The sequence below is a fragment of the Myxine glutinosa genome, chromosome 5, assembly GCF_964187855.1.
Source record: "Myxine glutinosa chromosome 5, kmMyxGlut1.1, whole genome shotgun sequence".
NCBI lineage: Eukaryota > Metazoa > Chordata > Myxini > Myxiniformes > Myxinidae > Myxine > Myxine glutinosa.
In genome coordinates, this window is record NC_136265.1 from 78,374,767 (window position 1) to 78,392,411 (window position 17,645).

At 56.4% G+C, this 17,645-nt stretch overlaps 1 long non-coding RNA gene across 2 annotated transcripts in view; it reads right to left on the reverse strand.

The window, feature by feature from the left end:
• The window catches only part of LOC144892039 (uncharacterized), a 138,374-nt gene that overhangs the window by 67,194 nt on the left and 53,535 nt on the right, over positions 1-17,645 (reverse strand). For both annotated transcript variants that reach the window (XR_013623356.1, XR_013623357.1), the window contains exons 2-3: positions 9,383-9,490; positions 9,218-9,274 (exon numbers count right to left, since the gene is read on the reverse strand). This is a non-coding gene — a long non-coding RNA (uncharacterized LOC144892039). The remainder of the gene's footprint in view (positions 1-9,217; positions 9,275-9,382; positions 9,491-17,645) is intronic.

A 17,645-nucleotide genomic window follows, 5' to 3' on the forward strand; every position in this document is an offset into this window, starting at 1 on the left:
TCTCGGTGTTGGTTTTTCATACCTGTGTACAGAATCGTCGGTTTTTTTCGTATCGTGTATTCTGAGGCCTAGTGTAGTGCTAGTATTAGTAGGCTACCGTGTCCTCAGACCTTGGCTTGAGGCTTTTGTTTTTTGTTTCAGCGGTTCTTCGATCGCGCTGCAACTACTGTCGGTCTCTGTTTTTCACGGTCTTTTCACCCATACTCCCTTGTTTTAAAATCTCAAAAAAAAAACCAAAATTTTTTTTTCCTTCCCTGTTCTTATCCGCTTGTACGTTCTTATTTGTTCTTTCGTTCTTCATTCTTTTGCTCTTTCGTTCTTCGTTATTTGTTCGTTCGTTCTTCGACCACGTTGTTCGAGATCACATGATCAAGTTGTTAATACATGTTTCATCTGTCCCCTGAAGAACTTTATTATTATGTCATATTCTATAACACTTTTTTCTACTTCTTCTATAAAAGGATGCTTTCGACTTGCTCACCAATTCTATTCATTCAAAAAAAAAATTCCATCTCTTACAGTGCATCTTTCATTCATTCCCTAAACTCTCCAGAACTCCACCCATCCTTCAGCGTCCTCAAACGTATTTTTGACTCGAATGTCTCAAGAAACTCATTTTGCAATAAATGTTCGTTTCCCATAAATCGTACACTTTTCAAAATCCAATCTCACCCCTCCCCTCCAAATCTTCCCCATCACCCATCTCTGTCAAATCTTCCCCCTTGCCCCTCCCCCCCAAATCTTCCCAAACACCCATCCCTTTCAAATCTCCCCCCCTGCCCCTTCCCTCCTAAACTCCCCCCACACCCCTCCCCTCCGAGACTCTCCCTCACTCCTCCCCTCCTCGACTCCCCTCTCACCCCTCCTCCTCAAAGCGTCCTCCCCGCTTCTTCCCCCTTCCAACTTTCACCTTCATCTTCCTCAACCTTCTGCCTCACTCTTCCCCCTCCTCAAATAACACCTCACTGCGCCTCACCCAAACACCATCAAACCTTTTGTCCGCCCCATTCTTCCCTTTCTCCAAGTTATTCTGTAATCTCTGACACACCTGCAACAGCTCTCCCTACCTCTTCCTCCTCTTCCACATCCTGCCCTACCGCTCCCCCCCCCCTGTTCTGTATCCGATGCTCCCCCTTCCTCTTCCTTAACAGTATGGACCTCAAACATCCGGGGCCTTCGCTCAAACTTAACTGATCTCTCCATACAGGTTGCTTCTGACAAACCAGACGTGATCTGCTTAACAGAAACCTTCTTCCTTCATGATGTCTCTGATTCCTTGGTATCTCTCCCAGGTTACTCCCTCCTCCGGTATGATAGACCTGAGCCTCGTTCTGGAGGTGGGGTTGCTATCTTTATAAAAAACTCTCTTCCTCACTCGCCCTGCACTGCCCTCTCTCCACCTCACCCCCAGGAATACCTTTGGCTACGGCTTCCCCTTCGCTCCCACCTTTTGTTCATATGCGTGTTGTACCGTCCACCAAACAGTGATGACTCCATCTACATCTCGCTGTCTGATAATATGGACCAACTTCTATCTACCCATCCCAACTCTCTCTTCCTCATATGTGGTGATTTCAACTGTCACCATGCCAGTTGGCTGGGGGTGGGTACCTCTCTCACCAGCCATGGCTCTTCAGCAAAGGACTTCTGTGACTCACTGGGACTGACACAATCTGTCAATTTCCCAACCCGGATCTCAGTCAACGGAGCATCTTCTCTTCTGGACTTGGTTATGACTAACTTCCCTGAAAATGTCTGCTGCTCTTCTTCTGCTCCAATCGGCTCTTCTGATCATGTGCTTGTTAAAGTGGACATCTCTCTGACCATTCTCAGAGAGCCTCCTCAGCGTCGACGAGTCTGGCATTTCACTCAGGCCAACTGGCACGGTCTTCAAGCAGCCATCAATCATCTGGACTGGTCTCCCATCTCTACTGCCTCTGACATCAACTCATCCTGGGAATTCTTCCAAAGTAAATTGCTCTCTCTCTCATGCACAGATTTATCCCATCTCGTCTCCAGTTGTCATACCCTTCCTCCCGTCCATGGTACACGGAATCTTGTGGTGAGGCTATTGCCCAGAAACAACTTGCTTTCGTCTCCTGGAAAGCAAATCCAACGGAAGGAAATCTCATTTCCTTTCACAAAGCCTGAAACAAGTGTGTGTCCACCATCAGGAGAGCCAGGAAACAATCTCTCTCCGTTCTCAGGACCGAACTCTCTTATCTGTCTCCCTCTTCCAAATCCTGGTGGCATCTGGTCAAATCTGTTTCTGGTGTTTGTTCCCCCTCCATCCCCTACCTCACCTCAAATGGCCACACGGCTGACTCCGCACGTGAAAAAGCTGAATGCCTCAACTCTGTGTTTGCCTCTAAATCTTGTGTCCCAAACCCATCCCTCTCTGTACCCACCGTACCCAGTCATACCCAGCTGCTCCTGGACTCTGTGTCCTTTCCTCCTGACAAGGTGGAAAAGTTTCTGTCAACCCTCGACTCTGATTCTGCAACTGGACCTGACGGCATCAGCCCACGGGTCCTAAAATCATGTTCTTCCGCTCTTTCACTCCCTCTCTCTGTTCTCTTCACCCTCTCTTTTGCTCAAGGTCATCTTCCATCTGCTTGGAAATCTGCCAACATCACCGCTTTGCACAAAAAGGTGCAAAAACAGATCCCAGCAACTACAGACCAATCAGCCTTCTCCCAATTATCAGCAAAGTCATGGAATCCATCATTGCTTCAGATATGAAATCTTTCCTCTTCTCCAATGGCTTGATCTCTGATCATCAATTTGGTTTCAGACCTGGACACTCCACTCTGGACATGCTGCTTCTGCTTTCTCAACAATGGATGGAGGTCCTCAATGCCAAACAGGAAATTAGAGCAGTCTCCCTTGACATATCACGTGTCTTCGATACGGTCTGGCACCCCGCTCTGCTCACCAAACTCTCCTCTTTTGGTATCCATGGAAATCTCCACGCATGGCTGGCGGACTTCCTCTCTAGTCATAGTCAACGTGTGGCCCTGAATGGGTTTCTCTCATCTCCTCTTCCTGTTCAGGCTGGAGTTCCCCAAGGCAGTGTTCTGGGCCCTGTGCTTTTTCTGATTTTCATCAATGATCTCTCTGACTCTCTTGAAAATCCTCTCTATCTCTTTGCTGACGACTCTACTCTCTGTCGCTCCATTCTTCATCCCTCAGATCGGCAGTCTGCAGCCTCCTCACTCTCTGCAGACCTTGACAAAATCACAGACTGGGCAAACAAGTGGAACATGTCTTTCAATCCTGACAAATCTCACACTCTTACGATGTCTCTCCGAAAAGACCGACAGGACAACCCTCCCATCCACTTTCTGAATAATCCTCTCCAAGAAGTTCTGTCACTCAAGCTTTTGGGTCTCACTATCTGCCATGATCTTTCCTGGGAAAACCACATTTCAAATCTGGCCTCCAAAGCCAGTCGCCGACTGGGCATCCTCCGTCGTGCGAAGTCCTTCCTTGGCACACCTGAGCTCCTCACCACATACAAGGCTTTCATCCGCAGCTCAATGGAATACTGCTCTCCCCTCTGGGCTGGTGCTCCTGCCTCACACCTAGCTCGCCTTCACGCTGTTGAAACCAAAGCATTCAGAATCATCAGCTGGGTACGACTGGGTACGGTGGGTACAGAGAGGGATGGGTTTGGGACACAAGATTTAGAGGCAAACACAGAGTTGAGGCATTCAGCTTTTTCACGTGCGGAGTCAGCCGTGTGGCCATTTGAGGTGAGGGAGGGGATGGAGGGGGAACAAACACCAGAAACAGATTTGACCAGACGCCACCAGGATTTCGAAGAGGGAGACAGATAAGAGAGTTCGGTCCTGAGAACGGAGAGATATTGTTTGCTGGCTCACCGTTTGTTCACGGTTTGTTCACGACATTAAAAACATCATTGTCTGAGAGGGTCTGTGGGGGGTTTGAGTGATGTAGCTCGTGATCCAGGTGAGCTTCAGGACCCACGGTCCTACTTTTATGATTATTATACAAGCTGGGACAGGTAGAAAAGATATGTAACAATATATGACCAAAGAACAATTATCTTCTTCCTGATGTATTCCTGATGTATATATATATTATACTGTAGCGGTTCCCGCTGAAGGTACACAATCGCCTTGCACCTGCCAGGACACGGCCAGGGCGCGATCGCCATGCCGGGCTCGTCCGGACGGGCCCAGACGCGCCTCTCCTGGGCATGCCCGGACTCGCTGTTCCCGGGCACGCCCGAACCGCCCGGGCACGCCCGGTCTCGTCTTTCCCGGGCATGCCCGCTCTCGCCTTTCCAGGGCGCGCCCAGAGCGCCCGGGCATGCCCAGCCTCGACTTGCCAGGCAGCATCCAGGATGCCCGGGCATGTCCAGACTCGCCTTTCCAGGGCTCGCCCAGAGCGTCCGGGCATGCCTGCTCTTGCCTTTCCAGGGCTCGCCCAGAGCGCTCGGGCACGCCCAGCCTCGACTTGCCAGGCCGTGTCCAGGACGCCCGGGCATGTCCAGACTCGCCTTTCCAGGACTCGCCCTTGACACCCGGGCATGCCCGGACTCACTGTTCCCGGGCACGCCCGAACCTCCCGGGCACGCCCAGTCTCGCCTTTCCAGGGGTCGCCCAGAGCGTCCGGGCATGCCCGCTATCGCCTTTTCAGGGCTCGCCCAGAGCGTCCGGGCATGCCCGCTATCGCCTTTCCAGGGCTCGCCCAGAGCGTCCGGGCATGCCCGCTATCGCCTTTCCAGGGCTCGCCCAGAGCATCCGGGCATGCCCGCTCTCGCCTTTCCAGTGCTCGTCCAGAGCGCCCGGGCACGCCCAGCCTCGACTTGCCAGGCCGCAGCCAAACACGCCCGGGCAGGTCCAGACTCGCCTTTCCAAGGCTCGCCCTTGACACCCGGGCATGCCCGGTATAGCTTTTGCCGGGCAAACTTCCCGACATAAATGTGTATATACATTGCTGCCTGATAAACGGGCTTTTGTCAGAATACCTGAGCTGTTTTGTTTCAATAAAGCAACTCGGACGAATTCCGTCTTTGGTCGCGTCACTTCTTTCGACTCGCGTTGGAGCGCAGCTCCTTCACTGGTGACCTACCGACATGGACACGGCAGTGACTCTTAAACTGCCTACCTTCTGGGAGGCTCACGCAGCTGTTTGGTTCGCCCAGGCGGACTCCCAGTTCGCCCTGCGAGGCATCACCGCGGACGACATCCGCTTCCACCACGTCGTGGCAGCGCTCAGTTCCGCCACCGCGCCCGCGCCCTGAGCCTCCTCGAGCACCCGCCAGCTGCCGTCAAGTATGACGCGCTGAAGACGCTCCTCCTCGACGCTTTCGCCCTCTCACCGGCGGCACGCGCACGGCGCCTGCTCGACCTGCCCGAGCTCGGCGACACGCGCCCGTCCGAGCGCATGGACTATATGCTCTCGTTGCTCGGTGAGCACTCTCCGGATTTTCTGTTCTGCGAGTTGTTCCTTCGCCAGCTGCCTCACCCGGTACGCCTCGCCCTGGCTGGCACGTCGATCACCGATCCCCGCGCCCTCGCCAGGGAAGCCGATAAGATCTCCTCGGCGGGCCAACACATCGGCGCGGCTACCTGGAGCCTGCCGCCGTCCGAGGCGACGCCCACGACGCCCGAGCGCCCTGCGCGGTTGGAGGCCGAACTGCCGGTGAAACTGGCGGCCGCCACACCGCACCGACCGCTTCCGACATGACGGCCGGGGCCTCCACCTGACCAGGCGTGGTGTTATTACCACGCCAGGTTCGGACACAAGGCTCGGACGTGCCGACCCCTGTGCACTTTCGGCAAGTCGGGAAACGGCCGGGCCGGCGTTCATTCCCAGCCATGAGCGCCAGCCACTCGGGCAACTTGCTTTTTATTCGGGACAAAGCGTCCGGGCGGCGTTTCCTTTGTGACACCGGCGCCCAACTGAGCGTCATACCCGCCTCCGAGCAGGACAGGTGGGACGCCGTTTGCGGCCCCTCTTTGGTCACTGCTAATGGCTCGGCCATACGCACTTTCGGCCCGCGCAACGTCACCCTCTGCTTCGGCAGCCAGCGCTTTCAGTGGACCTTTGTGACCGCCTGCGTCCCCATGGCTTTGCTGGGCGCCGACTTCCTCTGCACGCACGGGCTGCTGGTCGACGTCAAACGTCGTCGCCTTGTCAACGCCGAGACCTTCAGCTCCCTGGCGTGCACGATGAGCAGCTCCGCGCCGACCGAACTGGCGTGCGCCCTCCCGATGGCGAACGAGTTCGCTCGCCTGCTCGCGGAATTCCCGGCCCTCACACGGCCGACTTTTTCGGCCGTCGCAGTGCGGCATGGGATCGAGCACCACATACCCACTACGGGCCCGCCGGTCTACGCCAGGGCCCGCCGCCTCGACCCGGCCAAGCTCGCCGTGGCAAAGGCCGAGTTCGACGCGTTGGAGCACCTCGGCATCGTGCGGCGCTCCAATAGCGCGTGGGCCTCACCACTGCACATCGTGCCAAAGCCGGGGGGCGGATGGCGCCCGTGTGGTGACTACCGCCGCCTCAACAACGCTACCACCCCCGACAGGTACCCGATCCCGCACATCCAGGACTTTTCCACCCGTTTGGCGGGACGGGTCATATTTTCCAAAATTGACCTGATACGGGGATACCACCAGGTACCTGTCCGGGCGGCCGACGTCCCGAAGACGGCCGTCATCACGCCGTTCGGCCTGTTCGAATTTTTGATGATGCCGTTTGGCCTCAAGAACGCGGCCCAGGCGTTCCAGCGCTTAATGGATGGCGTGCTGCGCGACCTGCCATTTCTTTTCGTCTATCTGGACGACATCCTCGTCGCCAGCGCATCCCGCGCCGAGCACCTCCTCCACCTCCGAACACTGTTCGGTCGCCTCAGCGAGCATGGCTTAATTGTCAACCCGGCCAAATGCCACTTCGGCACGACGACCGTTGACTTTTTGGGCCACCGCATCACCAAGACCGGGGCCGTGCCACTGCCGACCAAGGTCGAGTCCATCACCACGTTCCTGCGTCCCCGTTCCATCAAGGCCCTACAAGAGTTCCTCGGCATGGTGAATTTTTATCACCGATTCGTGCCCCGCGCTGCTCAGCTCATGCGGCCCCTTTACGAGGCCCTCCGGGGCAAGCCGGCCAAGCATGACATCGTTTGGTCCGCGGCCATGAACACGGCCTTCGCGAGCGCAAAACGGGCCCTCGCCGATGCAACGCTGCTGGCTCACCCGGTGCTCAACGCGCCCATCGCCCTCACTACGGACGCCTCCAACTACGCGGTGGGCGCCGTCCATGAACAATGGGTGGACGGGCTTTGGCAGCCACTCGCTTTTTTCAGCCGGCAGCTCTGGCCGAACGAGTTAAAATACAGCACGTTCGACCGCGAGCTGCTCGGTCTATTCCTGGCCGTTCGCCATTTCCGACACCTCCTGGAGGGCCGCCCGTCCACGGCTTTCGTCGACCACAAGCCGTTGGTCTACGCAATGGCCAAAGTCACGGAGCCGTGGTCGGCCCGCCAGCAGCGCCACCTCTCCGCCGTGTCGGAATTCACCACGGACATCAGGCACGTCGCCGGCAAAGACAACGCTGTGGCCGACTGTCTTTCTCGGGCCAGCGCGAACGCGGTCCACCTCGGCGTGGACTTCGCGCTCATGGCGGCCGACCAGACCACCGACACCTCGGTGCAGGCCCTCCAGGCGGCGGACACGGGCCTCCGCCTGGCCGACATCCCCTTCGCAGGCACCGTCCTGCTCTGCGACGTCTCCCAGGGCCAGCCTCGCCCCATCGTGCCCGTTTCCTGGCAGCGCCGCATCTTCGCCTCCATCCACGGCCTTTCTCACCCGGGCCGGAAAGCTTCTCAGAAGCTGGTGTCGGCGCGTTTCGTCTGGCACGGCCTTCGACGGAACGTCCGCGACTGGGCCAACGCCTGTACGGCCTGCCATCGGGCCAAGGTCCACCGCCACACCCAGGCCCCGCTGGCACCTTTCACCGTGCCTGCACGGCGTTTCGACCACGTCCACGTGGACCTGGTGGGTCCCCTGCCCCCATCGCGGGGGTTCACCCACCTGCTCACCATGGTGGACAGGACCACCAGGTGGCCGGAGGCCGTGCCCCTCACCTCCACCACCACCGCCGACGTGGCGCAGGCTTTCATCGCCACCTGGGTCACGCGCTTCGGCGCACCGGCGGACATCTCGTCCGACCGCGGCCCACAGTTCACGTCCGAACTTTGGGGCGCGGTCGCCCGCTCGTTGGGGGTCACGCTGCACCGCACCATGGCCTACCACCCCCTAGCCAACAGGTTGTGCGAGCGGTTTCACCACTCCATGAAGGCCGCACTCATGGCCGGCCTTCAGGACGACGGTTGGACCGACCGGCTGCCGTGGGTCCTTTTGGTCCTCCGCACGGCCCCCAAGGAGGACCTCCGGGCGTCCGCCGCCGAGCTCATCTACGGCCAGCCGCTCCGCGTCCCGGGCTACTGGGTATGGTGGGTACAGAGAGGGATGGGTTTGGGACACAAGATTTAGAGGCAAACACAGAGTTGAGGCATTCAGCTTTTTCACGTGCGGAGTCAGCCGTGTGGCCATTTGAGGTGAGGGAGGGGATGGAGGGGGAACAAACACCAGAAACAGATTTGAGCAGACGCCACCAGGATTTCGAAGAGGGAGACAGATAAGAGAGTTCGGTCCTGAGAACGGAGAGATATTGTTTCCTGGCTCACGGTTTGTTCACGGTTTGTTCACGACATTAAAAACATCATTGTCTGAGAGGGTCTGTGGGGGTTTGAGTGATTGTAGCTCGTGATCCAGGTGAGCTTCAGGACCCACGGTCCTACTTTTATGATTATTATACAAGCTGGGACAGGTAGAAAAGATATGTAACAAAAAATGACCAAAGAACAATTATCTTCTTCCTGATGTATTCCTGATGTATTTATATATTATACATATGATAAACTCGCTCTTCATACAAAACACCCGCATGACCCTTTATATCTGGATCAAGATTCCCACCCCAGGTAAACAACTCGATGGAGGCACGTCATAGAAATCCCACAGCCGTGAAACCTCCAATCGATAATATAGAAAATAATTATGGATCAAAATGTGATCGAAACACGACAAGATTCACATTCGTTTCCTCAAAGAAATACCATTTCTATTGCGAGCACAATGAATGTCATGACGTCCTGAAAGGTGATTCTCTTACTCACGTGGAATGTGAAACGTCCGCTCAACGCTCCTTGTTGTTGTCTCTTCCGAACATGTGTCTAAGTTGAAAAAGATTGAAAAAGTCAATTTATTGTACATTCCCTGAGGTAGATATATCCAAAATCAAGTTTTCAAAAGTGCAGATGGGGGTGAATGAAATTATTTACTTCACACGCTTCCACGGGGTGTTTTTCTCCTTCTTTGGTGAATCGTGTGGAGGTGAGGAGTTCAGATCAACGTCTTTGATTGATGATGATGGAAGCATCTTTGATTCCCTGAAAAAGAACAGTTTTCTTTCATCCACAGCTTAATACAGGTGTGCTAAACCGGAAAACATGAACACATTCTCCATTTCAACAAATCTTTTCTTTCCTTCAGACACCACAATGACACATAAAACCAGGTAAAATAAAACTAGAGCGGCACTCGGTAGAGCGCATACCTCCACAGGTGAACAGTTTATGGTTTCTATCCACTGATTGGTCGGATCTGGATTCGGACCTGAACCAAAATATAATCAATTCGTCCTTGACAGCACCAACCTGTCCACCATGTTTCGTCTGACTTGTTCTAACTCCCTCACTCTCTTCAATCCCACTCCTCCGTCCAGGTCTTTAAAACACCTGTTCACCCCCATCTCTTATCTTCCCCCATCCAAAACCGTGATCTTTTCTACCCCCGTTAATTCACCCCAGATCCACTTTTTTGAAATACCGACTTCTTTCCTGGAAGTTCTGGCAGTGTCCATGTGTTTTACACCTCTCCCACCTGAGTTATGGTTAAACTCGACATTAAAAGATTAAATTCACTTGATGTTGAGAAACAAAACCGTGTAAGGCACGTTACCTTCGTTGCATTCTCTTTCGTAATCGAAAAATAACAGGTGCTTCAGGAAAACCGTCCGATACCTGCGAAAGTTCAAAGAACTAATAACGTAACCAGCTGTTTGTTGCATTAAAGCCGATTATTGTGACGTCACACATCACGTGGGATTATTGCTAGGTTACCAGATTTTTGTTGAACCAAACCTGATTATTGTGACGTCACATCTCCGTTGTTACCACGTGGTGCATTGTCGTCAAGCAAGCCTCCATCGTACAGTACATCAACAATAACGTTGTTAAAGTAAAAACCACAACATAATTTACTGTATTCGCAACATAATTGTCTCTTCCCTTTCACATCATAATTCTATAAAAAGGGGCGCACCTGTGCTGAAAACTTCCTGTCAATCAGACCAACGGTTGCAGAGAAAAGCAAGGCACTCGGTGGAGGGCATACCTCCACCAGGTGAACAGTTTACATTTTGTATCCACTGATAGGCCGGATCTGGATTCGGACATGAACCAAAATCTATTGTTCTTGTCACCGAACCAACAGGTCCACCAAGTTTATTCATAACTCGTCCATAACTTCTTTTGACATCATGTTATACCAGAGAAATACCTGTGCTATGCACAGGTGGGAGGCCAGAAGCAAACAGGCGATGCAGATACGGTGAATGCTAAAGCATGAAATCAATAAATTCCACATTCCTGTAGCAACGTTGTCGTTGTCACGGAACCGGCCAACGCGAGGCGTACTCGTGCCGGCAGCTGGCGTCGAAATAACGCCCGGAATAGAGCGTTCGGGGTTTCGTCGCCCATGAGCGACAGCATATGGTCCATACGGACCGAAGGTCGCGTGTCACCCAGCTCGGGGAGGTCCAAGAGGCGATCGGCCCGTGCGTCCACCGTGAGGCCGAACGTAGCGAGGAGGCGACGCTTGAGCACCTCGTACCTGTCGTCGGCCGGTGGGTTCCTCAGGACCGACACGACGCGGGCGGCCGCGCCGGCCCCGAGGGAGGCGACCTCATGGTAGTAGCGTGTCTCGTCCGCCGTGATGCCTCGAAGCCTGAACTGGGCTTCGGCCTGCAGGAACCAGATCTCCGCCTGAGCTTCCCAGAACTCGGGGAGCTTTATCGCTACCGCGTTGGTTGCCATGGCTGTGGCGGGTTCGGGTGGTCAGTGACGGCTGACCAGAACGTCGGAGGTCACCAATGAAGCGCGGTGTTACGCGCACTGCTTGTAAGCAAGGAGGAAGCGGACAACGCGGTAAGTTGTAAGAGTCTTTATTCAAGAGCTCCACTGTAACACTGGAGCGTTCCGGGCTGCGCGCCCGGTGTATATCCCGCGACCACGCCTACCCCTCGGGCCCAACCAAAAGACCCAAAAGACCCCAAAAACTCAAAAAACCCCAAAGACCCAAAACACCCCGAAGACCTAAACACTCCGAAGCCTCAAAACACCCCAAAGACCCAAAATACCCTTCAAGGCCCTGAGGCTCAAAAAGACCCTGAATACCCAAAAACCCAAAAGACCCCAAAAACACAAACGACCCCAAAGACCCAAAACACCCCGAAGACCCAAAACACCCCGAAGACCCAAAACACCCCGAAGACCCAAAACACCCCGAAGACCCAAAACACCCCGAAGACCCAAAACACCCCGAAGACCCATAACACCCCAAAGACCCAAAACAACTCGAAGACACAAAACACCCTGAAGACCTAAAACACCCCGGAGACCCAAAACACCCTGAAGACCGAAAACACCCCGAAGACCCAAACACCCCAAAGACCCAAAACACCCCGAAGACCCAAAACTCCCCGAAGACCCAAAACACCCCGAAGACCCAAAACACCCCGAAGACCCAAAACACCCCGAAGACCCAAAACACCCCGAAGACCCAAAACATCCCGAAGACCCAAAACACCCCAAAGACCCAAAACACCCCGAAGACCCAAAACACCCCGAATACCCAAAAACACCTCAAAGACCAAAAATACCCTTAAAGGCCCAGCGGATCCAAAAGACCCTGAAGACCCAAATGGCCCTGAAGACCCAAAACACCATGACGACCCAAAAGACACCGAAATGGTCAAAGTTGCCTACCCCTCTGATTCTGAAACGACATGTGGTGAGGCATGCAGAGCGCATATAAACATACATACATACATACATACATAGCGAACCATATACGTTTGCTCTATTATAATACTAATAATATCGTAAATATAATCGTAACAGTGCAAACCCTTTGTTGTTATTGCAAAAGTTTCTCGAAGGAAGCGGTGTATGGTTGGGTCATTGTTGACTTTAAACATGGAATAAACTCATACAGTCGTATTGTTTTAGTAATAATAATAATAATAATAATAAGAGCGTTAATACTAATAATATAGTAAATATAATCGTAACACTGCAAACCCGTATTTCCTCTCTCAAATCTGTTTGACATCATTCGTGAAAAGAGCAATCAAGCACAATTACAAACATCGCTCGTTTATCGTAATTCCATGATAAAACTCTTCTTTTTTTTTTTTACAAAGAGAGAACCATATTATAGTTATTTATCAAAATAACATATAGGGCGGTGTATTGTCACGATGCGCTGTTTGCTCAAACATATAAAATTTATTTAATTTCGTTTATTCGCACAAGAAATCGTTTTTCCTCTCTCAAATCTGTTTAACATCATTCGTGAGAAGAGCAATCAAGAAGAATTACAAACATCGATCGCTTATTGTAATTCCTTTATAAAACTCCTTTTTCACAAAGAGAGAATCATATTATAACTATTTATTAACAATTCAATAATATAAGCCGTCCTAAAGATTATTTTGCAGGATCATGTATCGGTTGAAAGATTCATTGCAGAAAGTTGAAAGATCAATATCATCTTCACATCAACACCAACGACTTAAACGTTTTCTCACGTGGCTTGATTTGGCCAATAGCGAGACACGTAATGTAGTCGACAAGCTTGGTGACTCGCAAATCGGGTATTTACGAAATGATTATACATTAAAATGGATATAACCTTTTGGAAATGACATTAACTTTTCGAAACTTTTATAGCAAATGTCATAATAAAGCGCGGCGTTACGCGCGCTGCTTGTGAGCAAGGAGGAAGCGGACAAGCGGTAACATATAAACGTCTTTATTGTAAGACTACACTGTAACACTAAACTCCTCCGGGCTGGTCGCCCGGGGTATATCATGAGGCCACGCCTACCCCTCGGGCGTGGCCACCGCCCACTCGGTGCGTGGAATGATGTCACCACGCCAGTGGGCTTTTGTGTCCGCCACACGCGCCCCCCTAGAATTCCCGCGCACCTGGAGGGCCAGTTTGCGGGGCAGACGAATGACCCGGCCGAAGCGCCCCCTGGCGATCGGCGGCGTCCGGGGTGCAGGGATACCAGGTGGGATGCCCCTGGCTGCCCCTGGGATGGGTGCAGGACCGGGGGGCGCCGTGGCGGCGGGGCTGGGCGGTGCCGGGGGTCCGCCCGCAGGAGGGCGGCCCCGACGTGGGGGTCGGGCCACTGGCGGTGGATGGTCCACATCGAGGTGGGCCGGCTTGAGGCGGTCTACCGAAACGCGGTCAGGAGTACCGCCGATGTCCAGGGTGAAGTGCTTCGCCCCGGTCTCCAGCACGCGGAAAGGCCCGTCGTACGGGGGCCGCAGTGGTGTCCGATGGGCATCGTGGCGGACGAAGACGTACTCCGCCCGGCGAAGCTCCGGGGCGACGTGCGTCGGTGGGTGCCCGTGGCATGCCGTTGGCACCGGGGCGAACCTCTGGGCGGTCTCTTGCAGAGCGGAGCGCTGCTGTGCCGCGGACCATGGTGCCGTGGAGTCGGGGAGGAACTCGCCCGGCACCCGCAGCGGTTGCCCGAAGACCAACTCCGCCGCGGATGCGCGCAGGTCCTCCTTGGGCGCCGTCCGGAGGCCCAGCAGGACCCAGGGGAGCCTGTCGACCCAGCCGCCGTCGCGGAGGGTGGCCCGGAGCGCGGCCTTCAATGAGCGGTGAAATCGCTCACACAGGCCGTTAGCCTGGGGGTGGTAGGCCGTGGTTCGGTGCAGCCGGACCCCGAGCCCCTGCGCAACCGCCCCCCAGAGCTCCGAGGTGAACTGGGGGCCGCGGTCGGATGAGATGTCTGAGGGGGCGCCGAACCGGGCGACCCAGGTGGCGATGAAAGCCTGCGCGACATCGGCCGCCGTTGTCGAAGCCAAGGGCACGGCCTCCGGCCACCGGGTGGTGCGGTCCACCATGGTGAGGACGTAGGTGAAACCCCGCGAGGGGGGCAGAGGTCCCACCAGGTCCACGTGGACGTGGTCAAACCGGCGTTCCGGCACCGTGAACGGGGCCAACGGGGCCTGGGTGTGCCGGTGCACCTTGGCGCGCTGGCACGCGAGGCACGTCCTGGCCCAGCCGCGGACGGCCTTCCGGAGGCCATGCCAGACGAACTTGTCGGCGATCAGCCTTTGGGAGGCCCTCGCGCCCGGGTGGGACAGGCCGTGGATGGCGTCAAACACCTGGCGCTGCCAGCCCGCAGGTACGATGGGGCGAGGACGCCCGAGGGAGACGTCGCACAAGAGAGCCGCGCCCGCGCCGTCGAACGGCACCTCGGTGATGCGGAGGCCCGTGACGGCGGTCCGCAAGGCCTGGACGTCGGGGTCAGCGGCCTGGTCCGCTGCCATCCGGGCATAGTCGATGCCGAGGTGGACTGCGTGGGCGACGGCCCGGGAAAGGCAATCCGCCACCGGGTTGTCCTTCCCCGCGACGTGCTGGATGTCCGTCGTGTACTCGGACACGGCCGAGAGGTGACGCTGCTGCCGGGCCGACCACGGCTCGGTGACCTTGCCCATCGCGAAGATCAGCGGCTTGTGGTCGACGAAGGCAGTGAACGCCCGGCCCTCGAGCAGATGGCGGAAGTGCCTGACCGCCAAGTGAAGTCCGAGCAACTCGCGGTCGAAGGTACTGTAACGGCGTTCGGGCGGGCGAAGCTGCCGGCTAAAGAACGCCAGCGGTTGCCAAGCTCCACGCACCCATTGCTCGTGCACCGCGCCCACCGCGTAGTCCGAGGCATCGGTGGTGAGGGCGATCGGTGCATCGGGCGCCGGGTGCGCGAGCATGGTGGCGTTAGCCAAGGCGAGCTTCGCGCCCGTGAACGCCGTGTCCATCTGCTCGGTCCAGGTAACGTCGCCTTTGCCCGGCTTACCTCGGAGAGCTTCGTGCAGGGGGCGCAGGAGCTGGGCGATACGGGGCAGGAACCGATGGTAAAAGTTCACCATGCCCAGGAACTCCTGCAGCCCTCTGATCGTGCGGGGGTGCGGAAACCCCTTCACCGCCTCCACCTTGGCCGGCAGGGGGACGGCGCCGTGCCTGGTGACACGGTGCCCCAGAAAATCGATTGTGGCGGCGCCGAACCGGCACTTTGCGGGGTTCACAATCAGGCCATGCTGGCCCAGGCGTTCGAAGAGCGTGCGGAGGTGGCGTAGGTGCTCTTCGCGGGACGCGCTGGCGACGAGGATATCGTCCAGGTAGACGTAGACAAAATCCAAGTCACGCAGGACGCTGTCCATCAGTCGCTGGAACGCCTGAGCCGCATTCTTCAGACCGAAGGGCATGCGCAGGAACTCGAAGAGTCCGAATGGCGTGATGACCGCCGTCTTCGGGACGTCCTCCGGCCTGACGGGGACCTGATGGTAGCCGCGTATGAGGTCCACCTTCGAGAAGAAGGACCTGCCCGCCAAACGGGCGGAAAAGTCCTGAATGTGGGGGACGGAGTAGCGGTCGGGAGTCGTGGCGTCATTGAGACGGCGATAGTCCCCGCACGGTCGCCATCCCCCGCCGGGCTTCGGCACGATGTGCAGCGGCGACGCCCAAGCGCTCTCTGAGCGCCGAACGATGCCGAGTCGCTCCAGGGTAGCGAACTCCGCTTTTGCCACCGCCAGCTTCGTCGGCTCGAGGCGACGTGCCCGGGCGTAGACCGGTGGCCCGACGGTGGGGATGTGATGGGCCACCCCGTGCTTGACGGCCCCCGCTGAGAAGGTGGGCCGCGTGAGGGCCGGGAAGCCGGCGAGGAGGCGGGTGAATGCGTCCGCTGCCGGAAGCGTACAGACCAACGTGGCCGGAACCGAATCGTTCGGCAAGCCACTTGGCAAGCCGCTCGTTGAGCTGGGCAACGCACATGCGAGCGAGCTGAACGTCTCGGCCTGGACAAGCCGTCTGCGCTTGACGTCGACCAGGAGCCCATTAGCGCACAGGAAGTCCGCGCCAAGCAGTGCCATGGGCACGTCGGCGGTGACGAACGTCCATCGGAAAACCTGCCCTCCAAACCGCAGAGAGAGGCAGCGTTTTCCGTACGTACGGATGGGCGTCCCGTTCGCGGCAAGCAGCGCGGGGCCCCCACCCGCAGCGTGCTTGTCTGACGTGCCGGCGGGAATGACACTCACCTGTGCTCCCGTGTCGCACAGGTAACGGCGCCCGGAGAAGGTGTCCGTTATGAACAGCAGGCTGCTCGAACGGCCGGTGCTCATCGCCACAATTGAGCGCCGGCCCGGGCGTTTCCCGACCCGTTGAAGGAGCACGGCGGATGACACCGCCGAGCTTCGTGGCCGAACTTGGCGTGGAACCAGCACCAGGTGGTGGAGCTGGAGGAGTGCGGCTGGCTCCGCCAGGCCGGTGGAGTCGACGGGTTTCCCCGCGGTGGCGGTTTTCGCCGCGGCGGTGGGCGGGGCGTGGCGGCGTTCACGAGGTGCGTATCAGCATGCTGCTGAACCACAGCGTGCTGTAGGAGATGATGCTGTGGAACATCAGCGTGCTGTAGAAGATGATGCTGTGGAACATCAGCGTGCTGTAGAAGATGATGCTGTGGAACATCAGCGTGCTGTAGAAGATGATGCTGTGGAACATCAGCGTCGAAGGCCGTGACGGCCACGCCAACGCTCGCCCGCGTGTCCGAAGCGGCGAAGTACTTGTCCGCCTCGGCCGCCAATGCTCGGGGTTCCGTTAGCCTGGTCCCGGCCAACGCGAGGCGAACCTGCGCTGGAAGTTGGCGACGGAAAAGCGCCCGGAATAGCGAACCGGGGGCTTCGTCGCCCAACAGTGACAGCATATGGTCCATTCGGACCGACGGGCGCGTCTCACCGAGCTCGGGGAGATCCAGGAGGCGGTCGGCCCGTGCGTCGTCCGTGAGGCTGAACGTGGCTAGGAGTAGCCGCTTGAGTGCCTCGTACTTGTGGCCGTCCGGTGGGTGGCGAAGGACGGACACAACTCGAGCGGCCGTGCCGGGCCCGAGGGAGGCGACGACGTGGCAGTAGCGCGTGTCATCGCCGGTGAGGTGCCGAAGCTGAAATTGGGCTTCGGCCTGGACGAACCAGACTTCGGCCTGAGCCTCCCAAAATTCCGGAAGTTTGACGAAGGCGGCCATGGCGATGGCGTCGCGTGTGGAAGGATCGCTCCGGCAGATCCAACGTCGAGGGTCACCAGTAAAGCGCGGCGTTACGCGCGCTGCTTGTGAGCAAGGAGGAAGCGGACAAGCGGTAACATATAAACGTCTTTATTGTAAGACTACACTGTAACACTAAACTCCTCCGGGCTGGTCGC